The sequence below is a fragment of the Oxyura jamaicensis genome, chromosome 4, assembly GCF_011077185.1.
Source record: "Oxyura jamaicensis isolate SHBP4307 breed ruddy duck chromosome 4, BPBGC_Ojam_1.0, whole genome shotgun sequence".
Lineage (NCBI taxonomy): Eukaryota > Metazoa > Chordata > Aves > Anseriformes > Anatidae > Oxyura > Oxyura jamaicensis.
Genome location: NC_048896.1, coordinates 32,035,693 through 32,048,353, shown reverse-complemented (window position 1 = coordinate 32,048,353; position 12,661 = coordinate 32,035,693). Strand labels below are relative to the sequence as shown.

The following is a 12,661-nucleotide window of genomic DNA, read 5'->3' as shown; positions in this document are numbered from 1 at the left end:
CTAAATGTCTAAGGCTAAATCCTACAGTGAGAACCTTCTTACTGCATCCAAAGCGCATCCCTACACAGGGTGGGAAGTAGTGCCGCCCTTCTCATGGGTGAGATCGATCGGGGCCGTCCACAGAACTGCCTTGTGCAGAAAGCCTTTCCTACACATGCATAATACAATAGGAGAGGCAGCTGAAGCTTATTTTTAGGAGAGTAGCTGGAGATAAAGGAAAGCTTGTGGGAGGAACAGACGACTGATCGCCAAAGGTGGGGTGGAAGCGAGCGGCGTAATGCTCTACACAGAAAAGTAGGACTGGAAGGGACCTTCTGAGGTCAGCTCCTACACGGCGCTGCCCCAAGGCACGATCAGCTGCACCTCTGTCATTGCTGACAAGCGTTGGTCTAACTCATTGTGAAGTCCTCCAGCGACAGCACCACTACAGCCTCCTCAGGCAATCTGTTCTGACTTGCAGTTACAAACTTATCCCTCATGTTTAACCTGAATCTTCCTTGCTGTGATTTCAGGCTACTACATTACCCGCTGAGGATAAAAGAGTATTCCCCTCAGTCTTTACGTAGCTAAAGCCCACCTTTTGACATACTGTTCCATGAACAGCCCAGGACATCTCAACAGCTGATGTCTCTTACTGCTTTCATCAGGACTGTCTTCAACTGATTTCTCTCTCTTGAAGTGCAACGTCCAAAGCCAGGCATAACACACCACTTGAGACCTTATAAGTATTTGTAAGAAAAGCAGGATAATTGTGTGTCACAGTGTGGATTCTTTTTTCATGCTTACATGTGGAATGGATGCTTTGTTTGCAGCAGCTTTATGCTGTTACCTAATGACCAGTTGGTGATACTCTTTAAGCTCTAGTTGGTTATGTTTTCCTTGAACTAACTTCCTCCTCATTCATTGTTCCTGTGGACAAATACAGCTCCCTTCTGCACTGCTTCTATTGAATATTATCACTTTTCTTCCAGAATCTCTCTCCGGTTTGTCAAAAGCACTATGTGTTTAAACCTATCTTCTGCTGTCATATACAAATTTAATAAAAATAATATCTAGTCCGTAATCCAGACTGTTAGCATGAGCTTTAGCAGATTCATATCCAGGACAGAGCCTTGCAGAGCTTTGCAAAAGGTATCCATCCACATTTAAGAGTGAGCCATTGATACTTTATTCTCTCAGTAGGTTCCACACAATTTTGCACTCACCCTCAATAGCTGCAAGACCAACATAAACTAGTCTTGCTTAGACCAGCACCGCATGCAAAATTTTGCTCTACTGTCCTAGTGATAAAGTACATACTTCACTATTTTCCTTTCACTCTTGCCAGGCTATAAGGAAGGATATCATGGTATTGAGTTCAAACAAAATTTAAAAAAATTGGTTTGATATTCTAGATCTGTATCCACCGAAAGACTAGAAGTATTCACAAACTCAAAGAGCATTGGTCTGGTCAGAAATTCCACTTAACTTTTAGCTTCTCATCCAAGGCTAGAGAATTTACCTAGTATATAAAAGATTTTGAATCAGCTGCCTTTTTGTCTGAAGGGATTCAACACTGATGTTCTTCCAGTCCTTGTGAGAACCATAATAGCTAAAACCACCCTAAGTCTAGAAATAATTGCTCATATGATCATAAGATCATATAATAATTTTATAGAAAAAGAAGCACTAGTGGCAGGAAAGATTTAGGAGATAGTGCACGCTGAAATTCCACAGCATGCTAGTTAAGTCCCTCTCTGGAGGTAAAAACGAATGCAAACATTCACGTTCACTCTCAGGAGAGGAAATTCAATTTAATTTCCTGAACCCTGAGGATGATCTTGTAGTAATGGCTGTAGTCCACAACTCACAAATTCAGGTCTGCTTTGTAGAGAACAAAGGCATGTTTTTCAGCATTTTTTTTTCCACACAATTGTAAACCACCTAGCCCTAATAAGAATTGCTGATTTTTGCTAAGCTAAGATGCTAAGCCAGCTTAAAGGACAAAACAAAGAAAGAAAACAACAACAGCAAACTTAATTGTTTTTTTGAGTTAGAAGCTTTAGCCAAACATCAAGACAAAGGGAAATGTATGTTCACCTAGAAGAACTTGTAGTAAAGCTGCAGAATATATGGCTCTTCAGTTGGAATACCTTCAAGACTTGAAGTATTTGTGGTTTGAAATCTCCAACCATATATGAAAAAGAATGATAGAGGTGTATTATGCAAGTCTACACACCTTGGCACATATTTTGGGGACATATTTTCCTATCTATTCCTACAGGTCCTCCTCAGTCAAAACCTCCACCTAGACTTCTGATACAACCTAGGAGCAAAAATCAGAGCAGACTGCAATGCACCCCAGTAGGGATGAGACCTATCAAGTGAGATGAGTACAAGAAGCTTTTTGGACATGCATCTCAAAGCTAGAAGCTGAACTCAGACAACATGCAAAGTAAAATTTTTGAGATCACAGCTTGATATATAGAGTTACTCAAAAGAAACTCCAGCTCACAACTAATCAATACTCTTTATGCAAGAAAGCCACTCTTCAGTGTGTAGCTTGCAGGAGCCAAGCTCTGCACTCACATGAAAGATAAAGTACCCATCTTCATGTTCCCTGTTACAAACAGCAGAAGTTGATGTACTCTAAACAGAGAATGAATCCAGTAAAATGATGATTAACAGTCTGTAACATCACCATATAAAAGAGTGAATAAAGGTAATGGAATGGGAGTTTGTTTTGATTACAGTATTTACCTCCAGGTAACTCAGAATGTGAAATGACAGGTTTGTTCCCATATTTATTTCAATCTGCTTAGCTAGAGACAAATCGTAGTATTGCAAAACACTTTCAAAGGCAAGATGAGGGGCAAAGAGGTCTGTTCTTCTACCAATATAACCCAGTTCTGAAGTAGTCAGTGATTCTGATATTTAGGGCACTGACATACTTTTATCATGGCTGTTTTTCATCCTCTGACCTCCAAGGGTCTCTCACAGCACATCAGACCCTGTCTCAGTATCATTTAAGCTTGACCAAATCCTCCAGGGAAAGGCAAGATATCGGTAGCATACTAGAAATAGAAAAGGAAATTTAATGTGTAGGGGAAGAACTCTTATAAAAGTTCAAAATCCAAGATCCTCCAAGTTCTCACAGAGAACATGTATTTTCAATGTGTCCTGCAGAGGAAAGTATCAATGTATTTTCCTCAAAACCTGAAATGATCATTTTTATATAGACTTTGGCTATAAATAACAACACATGTAGCAGTTTTTATTGACCTTCTGTTTCTAAGTTATTTAGGCCTCCTCTGCCCCCATTTTTGCCATCAAGTTTCGAAACCATCACTACATATTTGTGCCGCTGCTAACTGTGGAAATATTTTTTTTAATCTCCTTTGTTGGGTTTTTCTTAGAATCAAATTTGTTCTCAAACTTAACTGAGAATTTCTGCTGAAAGGGAAAGCTGGGAGACCTCCCACTCATACAGGAAATAGAAAAATTCACTCCCCAGAGGAAAACACAAGAGACGTTTCTTTTATCAAGATTTTAGGATCATGACCTGTATTTTTTAAGTTACAGTGTTTAGCAATATTTCATGGAGCCAGAAAAAAATATTACTTAAGAAATATACTGCAAACATTTATTAAAATCGTAATTATTATAAATCAGAAAACCTCTTTTTTTTTTTTTTTTTAATCTGGTGGAGATTTTCCAGTCATAGTACACTTAAATTACCATCACCTTAAATCAGAAGATTAATAGCAGTGAAATGAACTAAATGATATGAAGTCTTTTGGGTGAATGCACCTAAAAATCTTTGGCATTTAGAAAATTGTGTCATTTCTATTCCAGAATTCTAAAGTTTGTTTTCAAACTTTAATCTCTTAGAATTAAAGTTTGAAACTTCCAAACTTTTTTTAAACTTCAAATTTCAAAGCAAAACTATTGCTCCAGTAAAAGTCGTATAGAACTTAAATGAGTAATGCTAAGGCCATGAATTATTTCCACTTTCAAATCTTTATTATGTTTGACTAGCTGGATGCTGGATGATTGCTGCTTCATTGTTGCTGTGCTATTATAAACTCAAGAAAGCAAACAAAAATGCTGATAGATCAGACTTTTTACCAGTTACCTCACAAGCTGCAGATTCACAAAAGAAATCACTGAAATGTAAGTGTAATCAGAAAAGTTTATTTTGAGACAGAAAATCAGTACAATGTCAAATATTTCTAAATAGCTCAGTAATCATAAAGCACTGATGTCAGGAAAAATATTTTCTCATTCTTCCTTTCACAAAAATCCACAGTAATTTGGACCTAAATATGGCGCAGGAACATGTCATTTGCAGGAAGTTGGATGAACAAAAGTTGCCTTTTTTTAGATCATCTTTTACAACAAACAGTATATCAGCTTTACAAGAACAGAACAAACTCAGCTCTGTGTTAGCTAGGAAATACATTCTTCTTTTTCAAAGATCTTCCTTTTAGATTTTCTCTTTCGTCAGTTTCAGAGAACTTCTTGTACACTTTCCAAATACCTAGTATGGGCCCACATCAACATTACTCTTTTCACATCCAGGTTTCCTTTACACAGGGCCTTTGCACTCTCATCACATAACCAGATCCAGGTCAATATAACAGCTTTATATCACTGGAAATGAAGCAGTACGTACTGGAAAGCTTCCTTAACAAGACTGAAAGTCTCACCAAATTTGTAAAATGTGCAGGATATTTCAAATGGTAGCAGATGTCACCTTCAGTTCTAACTTCTTGCTAGATGCATCGCCAGCAAACTTTGGAGATGTCTACACAGATGAGCAGGAGAGGGGATTGAGCTAGAGGGAGCTCCACAGTGCTCACTTGCTCATTTACTCCCAGTTTTGTTCTGGGCTGCTCTCTTGGAGAGAGTTCTCTCTGAGACAAAGCACCGTGAACCGTTTCTTTCAGGTAACCTTATTAAAAGGCAGAATGGATGAGAATGCCCCAGGCTGTAGCTTCTCTGTCATCCTACGAGCACCCCCAGCCAGATGAGCACTATATGCCCCAAGCTCCCCACCATGCCTTTGTGCCACTCCCTAGGGTACATCACACATCTCTGGGGTTTCATGAAAGCTTATGGCTTGGGCAGAGACCTCATATAACTTCAAATACAAATGGTCTGCACCTTTTCATATCTTCACCTTGTCAGAGATCAAGATAGCACTTGGTACTCATGAGCAAACTAAAATGTTGGTATGCTACTAACAGTACAATGCTCATAATGTGGTATTTCCATAACTCACCAACAACTGAATATTCATTTCTGTGAAGTATACCTAGGACGACAAATGCTATGTAAATACTTTATTCCAATTTGAAGATGAAATTACCAAAAATAATTCAAATGAAGATCATAACACTGAGAGCTCCAGGTCCACCAGTGCAACTTACTAGTATAAATACATATAAAAGCATGAAGCAAGTAAGAAGAGGCACATTTATACTGCATTATTAGAAGACAGCAATACACTGAACTCCATCATGTACCATAGAGAGGCATCAACAATACCACAGAAGGCAAGATCATTATTTTATACTCTGGGTGCAACCCAGCAATTACATAATTTTATTTAAAGACTATGTATTGCTCCATCATTAAGTAGAAAAGGTTATTTTATCTAAAATTACAATTGTCAAAGTCAGTGGTTTCTGATGAACTGTGTGAATGCAATTTGCAATATTGATTCCAATATATTCAAGGAAATAAATGCTGAAAGAAATGAGCCTCGGGAGAAATAGTTTATTTTAGAAAATACTTTTCTAAGGGGTATTAGTGGGAGAGTATTCCACTTTTAAATGATTAACAAATTTGACATTTTAAATAGAAATGTAAAAGACCAGAGATAAACCAACCAAAGGTAAACCAGAAGGGACTAGAAGACCACCCAGAAAATTGCTTACTAGTATCTTCACAATAATAGTTACTCTTCAGATTGATTAAGAGTCCAGTCCTTCTAACTGGAAATTTAGTATTTTTCATGGAAGTTGTTCTCCACATTTCAAAACCCCCTCAAGGGAAATAAAAGACTTTTTAGGCTATTACAGTTCATACATCACAACTTGTCTTTTCAGTCTCAGATTTCATTCAGGCTCACAGGATATTCAACAGAAGTAGAACTCAGAATACATTAAAGAATCAAATGTAAGAAATATAGGTATCACCAGATATTATGAAGGAAATGAAAATTAACAAAAGTTTCATCAAAAGCTTATTGAAAATTTTGAACTAAAACCAATCATTTCAATCAGTTTTACATTAGCATAAAGGTGAGAAAATAGAGTATTAATGGCTATTAAATGTTTTAAAAAAAAAAAAAAAAAAAGTTACATTAATATAAGTAGCCCTGAATGTAAAGGCAAAGAGGTGGTTTTTTCTCCTCACACCGTGAATAAGAGACATGATAATAGCTATCAAGAAACAGAGTGCAGGGACAATTTTATTACATGTGTGGGCATCTCAATGAGCACGTTTATCCCTTTTATGATATTTATCCCAGCTTCATGAGAGCTGACAATTTTTTAGTGTGAAAATACCCACTAATCTTAATGTTTTGAAACACCCAGATTACTGTATATTTCTAAATCTTGTTTTGCCTCCTAATAGCTAGAAGCAGCACCAGGTGCTAGGTCTGCGCTAACTTAACTTGATAGCCGATAGTCCTTAGACAACGCTGAAATGTACATGCGGAAAGCCAATAACATCCTGTGCATCCCTAATGTGAATCAATAAGCATTCTGTCCTGTCCTTTCCTTTCAGAGTTAGGGCTCTTGAACACATGCATCTGGCTTGAAGTTTTCCTCAAAGGGAGAATAAGAACAGCTTCATTTTAGCTACAGCGCTTTGGTACAAATGAGAGGTGAATCAGGCTACAGGCAATGAAAGAGTATTTGTTCACGCAGCTTGACAAACGTGTTTTTTTTTGTTTGTTTCTTTTTTAAAAAGGCTAACATACTCTAAACAGAACTGTTGTTCCATGGTAATGCCTTGATCTTAGTGAATATAGCTCAGATTTTTTTTTTTCCCTCTCATTTAGAGGAAACATTTTTTAATAACTAGGATATAGAGGGCCTTCCACACCTTGAGGAGCTAATTTTAGTCACTTAATACAATATCAAAAGGATCGTTCCTTGTTCACAGATAAAAATAGCTAAGAGCCAAATGGATTTTGGAAAAAAAAAAATCACTCAAGTTAAGAACAGCTAATGTTAAGAGCTTTTTACAAAGTGACTAATGAACTGGTCTGTCAAGCAGTAAATCTAAAATTCTCTAGCACTTTTCCCATTGTAACTGCAATTTTATATATAAAAGGAGAAAAATAGGAAAAAGCTTTCTAGCTTTCTGCTGAAATTATAGATTCTACTAAAAAAAAAAAAAAAACAGAAGTTGCATTGATATGGAAATAAATTGATTGGTTAAAAAAAAAAAAAGAACAAACAACAAGCAAGCAAGCAAGCAAAAAACATGAACATTGTAAGGAACTTTCTAATTTCGGAATAACACAAAAAAAAACCCCTAAGATATTTTAAGATAAAATTAAAAGCAATTATCTAAATAAAGGCTTTGTCTTAGCCTCAAATTACTTTTCTTTTGGCAATCAGAAAGGCCCTCAGCCTCACTCCCCTGCCCACCTGTGTGCCCATTCACACATACTTAGCTGAGCAGTGTTTTTCAGCTATTTCCTTCCTGTGTTTTAAATGAATTTGCATGAAGGGCATAGGGACTTAATGAATGTACATGTATAATATCAGAGATAATTATTCTGACACAGGCACAAAACTCATAAAGGTCACGAACCCAAAGAGCATACAATGAGCATGTGAAAGCACATCATACAAAGTACATATCAAGATAAAGAGTTGCCACTGTTTGAACAACTCAGCAATAGGTAGGGATATTGAAGTTTCTTATAAAATCATAAAACTCATATCACTCCTGTGCTATGTCCTGTGCTATTCTTTCCAGCCCTTGGTAAGCAATGAGAGCAGTTAGCATTAGTGGTAGTAAGCCTAATTTATGTGTTTTAACCTTTTCAAGACCACTTGGCTTCTATCAACAAGACTGAAGACAGTATCAGCCCAAATAGATAGGAGTCTAAATACCATGGCATCTCAGACTCTTTTCAGATGCCTTTTAGATACAAGAACAAGTGAAATTATCATCTCTTCTTTCTTTCAGGTCTCATACCACGGCATTCTGCTAGCAGAGAACTTCCTTGCCAAGATAACGGTCCCCATCTGTCATTCACCCTTCATGTTTCTCAACGGAGTTAAAAAGCCTGACAGTTTCCATGAATAACAATGACACATACTCATATCTCGCAAAGAGGCACAAATTTTATCGATGAAAAGACAGGAAAAATCCCACGGTGCTTAAAGAGTTTTCTGAGCACTGCTTATGTCTGGTTTTAAGTGAAGATGGAACTGCCATTGTGTGCAGGTCAACCACCCCTCTTATCATGTAATTGCTGACTGAGGTCACTGTAACTAAAGACCTGTCCTCACTATGAACACAAATCTATTTTGTAACCAACACCTTGTTCTTTTACAAGAAAGATTATTTCCAATTTTACAATAGCCCTTGTTTCGTTGGGTTTCAATAATGTTTAATATGCAATTATTGACCATGTTTATGCATTAGCACTTAGAAAGCTGCTTAAACATACCTGTTTGAACACCTTTTTCTGAAACCTATCCTAAAATCATAACATATGTTAGAGGAGATGCTTGCAAGTAGCTTGTAGAGAAAGTGCTTTTACTACTGTAAAGAGTTTTCATGGTAGATTTAACAAACCTAAGTGCATAGGTATAGTTATAGATGCACTTGTGTTACACACAATTTTCAGAAAGACTGCACATATCTATTTAGTAATAAGTTTATTTTGTCAGTGCAGAAGACAATCGGAAAAATCTTTAAAAGGGAAAGGACAACAACCAAAATTACCTAAGTTTGGTGATTAATAACTAAGTACACCATCAGTCTTCGGTCAGCCTCACATCACTCAAAATATTATTCCTAGCACAAGTTAATTTTAATTTCAGCATGAAAAATTTCTGCTGTACAGAGGTTCTGTACAGAGAAAAATATTAACCCATATCCCATATTAAATGTTATTATGAAAGAAAAGAGATGGCATACACAAAGAACTCTATTTAGAAGCACTTTTCGTTATTGGTATGAGTTATTTGGTATTTTGTTTTTCCTTCAACTACATTACTGAACTTCTGACTATACTCAGTCAAGTTGACTAAGAAATATACCTTATGTCTTTGGGGGATATGCACTATTTCAGATTATAATTTAGATATATTTCCCAATTTTTTATATACAATTCTATCTTCATTGTTTAAAATTCAGCTCTTGTAGAGGCTGGTCAAGCACTGGTCTTTGTGAAAAATCTGTTGAATATTTTGCCAGTGATCTTAGTACAAAAGTAGGTGCATGCTAATGACATTCTAAGAGTCATCATCAATAGAGAAGATTATAATTTTATATAGGAAGAACTAGATGACCTTGAGGACCACAGTTATGAAAGTGACACTGGGTTAAGTACTGTTTGGGAGAATATCAAATATAAAATGTTCAGGAAAAAAATATCTTGAAGTTTGAGAGCAAAATTTCACTGTTAGACTAAAATTCCATTAAGCATTAGAGGAAAGCTACTTAATTTGTTTTAAAAATATCTTACCAACTTTACAATTAGGAAAATGCATTGTGATTATGTGCAGTAGCACAGATCTCACTTGAAAGATCCAGGGATCCCTTCCATGCTGTAGGGGCTCAGTTGACTTGATTTATCTATTTGACTAACACTTCTCATCCCTTCTTACTTAGTATTTTGAAGAAGTCTAAAAACTCTCTAAATTATGTACTCCCCTCCTCCACGAGGGCCAGGTGCATTGTCTTGTTCTTTTAAGAATAAGTATTTCAAAATGGGATCCTTTTGAAAATGCTTACAATTCAAACTGCTGATGGCTTAGTCTCTTTGACAAGTCAGCTGCTAAAGGAAAAGAACAGAAGATGAAGCAGGCAAAGTACAGAAACAGAAATATTGTTTCTGCTCAAATGAAATGTTATTGAAACCAAGCTGGAATTGGGTCAGAGCACCTTTTAAGGGAAGCAATCCAGCTGCTTCTATGCATTAAGTCACACAAACCTGCTATTTCTTCTTCAGATGACTCAGAGCAAAGGTCCAAAATAGGAAGACAAAATTGGTCTTAAGGTTTTGTTTGTTTGTGTATTTTTTGTAGGGAGCAAGCTGTGTATCCCCAGAAGATGATTTGCAGCATGCCTGAGTGTTTTGGCAAGTATGGCTGTATAAGAGCATTGATAATAGGCTGAAAAATGTAAAAGTTCCTCAGTACATATCACAATAAATTCAAACATATAAAGATCCTACATATGATTGGGGAAAATCCACCCTACAAAACTCCTGGGTTAATAAAGGTCTTGAATGCCTTTTTTTTTTTTTTTTTTTTTTTTTCTCCTTGCTGGAATGCCGTTTATTATGGCCAAACTTCCAAAGAAGTTCAACAGAATTTTACATGCCAATAAGTTTCTGAAAATCTTGCAACAGAGATCCTCCTTTATTAAGAGGGTGCGTGAAGTAAGATAGAATTCAACATCACACACATTTATTTTATTTATTAATATGGCATAGTCACAGGATGCTTAAAACTCTGAAAGCTGAAAATACATAAAGTGACTCAGGAATGAGTTGCCAATATTTTGGAACAGAAAAATCTATTACAAAATATGATGACCCTGGACAGGCTTGGTTAGTCACCCTTCCAAATTAGTCCACACACAGAAATCTGCATCAGACAGAAGTATTGATGACTCTTCCTAATGCACACAAAGCATGTCCTAAAACTAATAACCATAATTCCAAGTACTTGTGTCTAAAAGTTAACGAATCTAACATGAACTGTGCTACGTCCTTATTTGATGGAATACTAGGAGATGAATATTATGTGACATTCCATTATGTGTGATCATCTTGTTATATTTCAAACTGCACTGAGCTTATTTTTTTGATTTTTTTTTTCCTTAAGGGCATGTAAAAAAAAAAAAAAAGTTATAGTTATTCCCCTTGTGGAAGACAGCAGAAGAATTTAAAAGCCAAAGCTAATGTAGACATGGCAGAATATGAAACATGAAACATATACTATATAAGTTTTCAAGATGAACACAACATCCAAAAGTTTTACCAAATCAGACCAATTTTGAGATATGTACCTGAGACGGTTTAGGTAGAAAACAAATTTATATGACTACAAAAAGTTCATAAGCATAGCAAATTGATGGGGATGTTAAAGAACTTCAGAAAGTTAAAGAGTAAGAATTTGCTTGATGGATAGCAAAGTAAGAAAATGGATGCTTACCTGAGAATTTAAAAGAAAACTTTTCATCCTATTTGTATTTCTAAATAAAATCTCCAAAATGAAGTAACTTATTTCTTTTGATAGTTTAGCAATCTGTCTACTCTTCCTAACTATTTCGTGATAGAACACCATATGGTTTGAAAATGTCTCATGACTGTCTGAAGTTATAGAAAAAATCAGCAGGCTAGAGACAGTAATACAAAGACATTTAACTTTTAAATAGGATTCAGGTCGCATGATGTCAACAGTACAGTTGCAGTTACAATTGGTAGCTCCATGGTGGAGCCAAAAGCACAAGCTTTACACTTATTGCTGAAAGAATCAGAAATATATGTAAGTGTGAAAGCATGCAGCTTCCTAAAGGAACACTTTCTTCCAGCATACCCTTCAAAGCAGTGATTTCTTAGACCTATCTGCAATTGAAGGAGTGTTTCAAAAAGTCGGTTTCATTAACTGAAACAGCTTGTTGTTTATGTAGAGTACCAGTCATTAAGTTTCATTACTGTTGAATGTTGAGTATATCATAGGTATATCACAGCAAGGGGAAAACCTTCATTTCAGAATGGAAAACATAAAAACAAAGCCATACCACAAAGATTTCAGGCTACAATCAAGTGTTCTGGGGAAAATCAGCATCTTTGATTTTAGATAAATACTTTTATATGGCATTAAAAAATAACATTCAGTATAAAGCATCTTAGATGAACCTAAATGATTCTATGGTTTAAGTGTATAAAACAAAACTTTGTTAAAGGATCACTATAGAGTTAGCTTCATAAAGCAGACACTCCTTTTCCCTGTTCAAAAGCACATTTTTTAATTCAAAACATTCTATATATCAGCCTTCAGTGAAGCCTTACATTCATTTCCAAAACTGAACACTATTATCCTCTTCAAAATTCTATTTTGTTTAAGGAATATAAATGTTACTATATGACAGTAACATGAATAAAATAATTATGTAGAATAAGAAAAATTCTAGGGTATTTTGTGCCAGCTGTGTACTGCTGTTTAATTTAGAAAACAAACAAAAAAAAATGCATCAAACTGAAGTTGTGAGTGAAGCTCAATGCTGCTGCCTATGTTCTGTCAGGCTAGATTAATTCTGAGAAGAATGGGTGCTTCCTAATGCATCTCTTCTTGTCATACCAGGGCTACCCAAATGTAAAAGTTACCAGTTTACTACTTTGCTTGTGAGTTTGTGGACACAAGAATTCAGAGGCCACGTTACCTCTCTCTGTATGAACCACTGAGTGTCA

General features: G+C 35.9%; 1 long non-coding RNA gene across 1 annotated transcript in view; it reads right to left on the bottom strand.

Annotated features, from left to right (window-relative positions):
* Positions 1-3,559: 3,559 nt before the first annotated feature.
* The window catches only part of LOC118166006, a 102,054-nt gene continuing 92,952 nt past the window's right edge, over positions 3,560-12,661 (bottom strand). Inside the window, exons 16-17 of the long non-coding RNA XR_004750313.1 lie at positions 5,264-5,296; positions 3,560-4,786 (exon numbers count right to left, since the gene is read on the bottom strand). This is a non-coding gene — a long non-coding RNA (uncharacterized LOC118166006). The remainder of the gene's footprint in view (positions 4,787-5,263; positions 5,297-12,661) is intronic.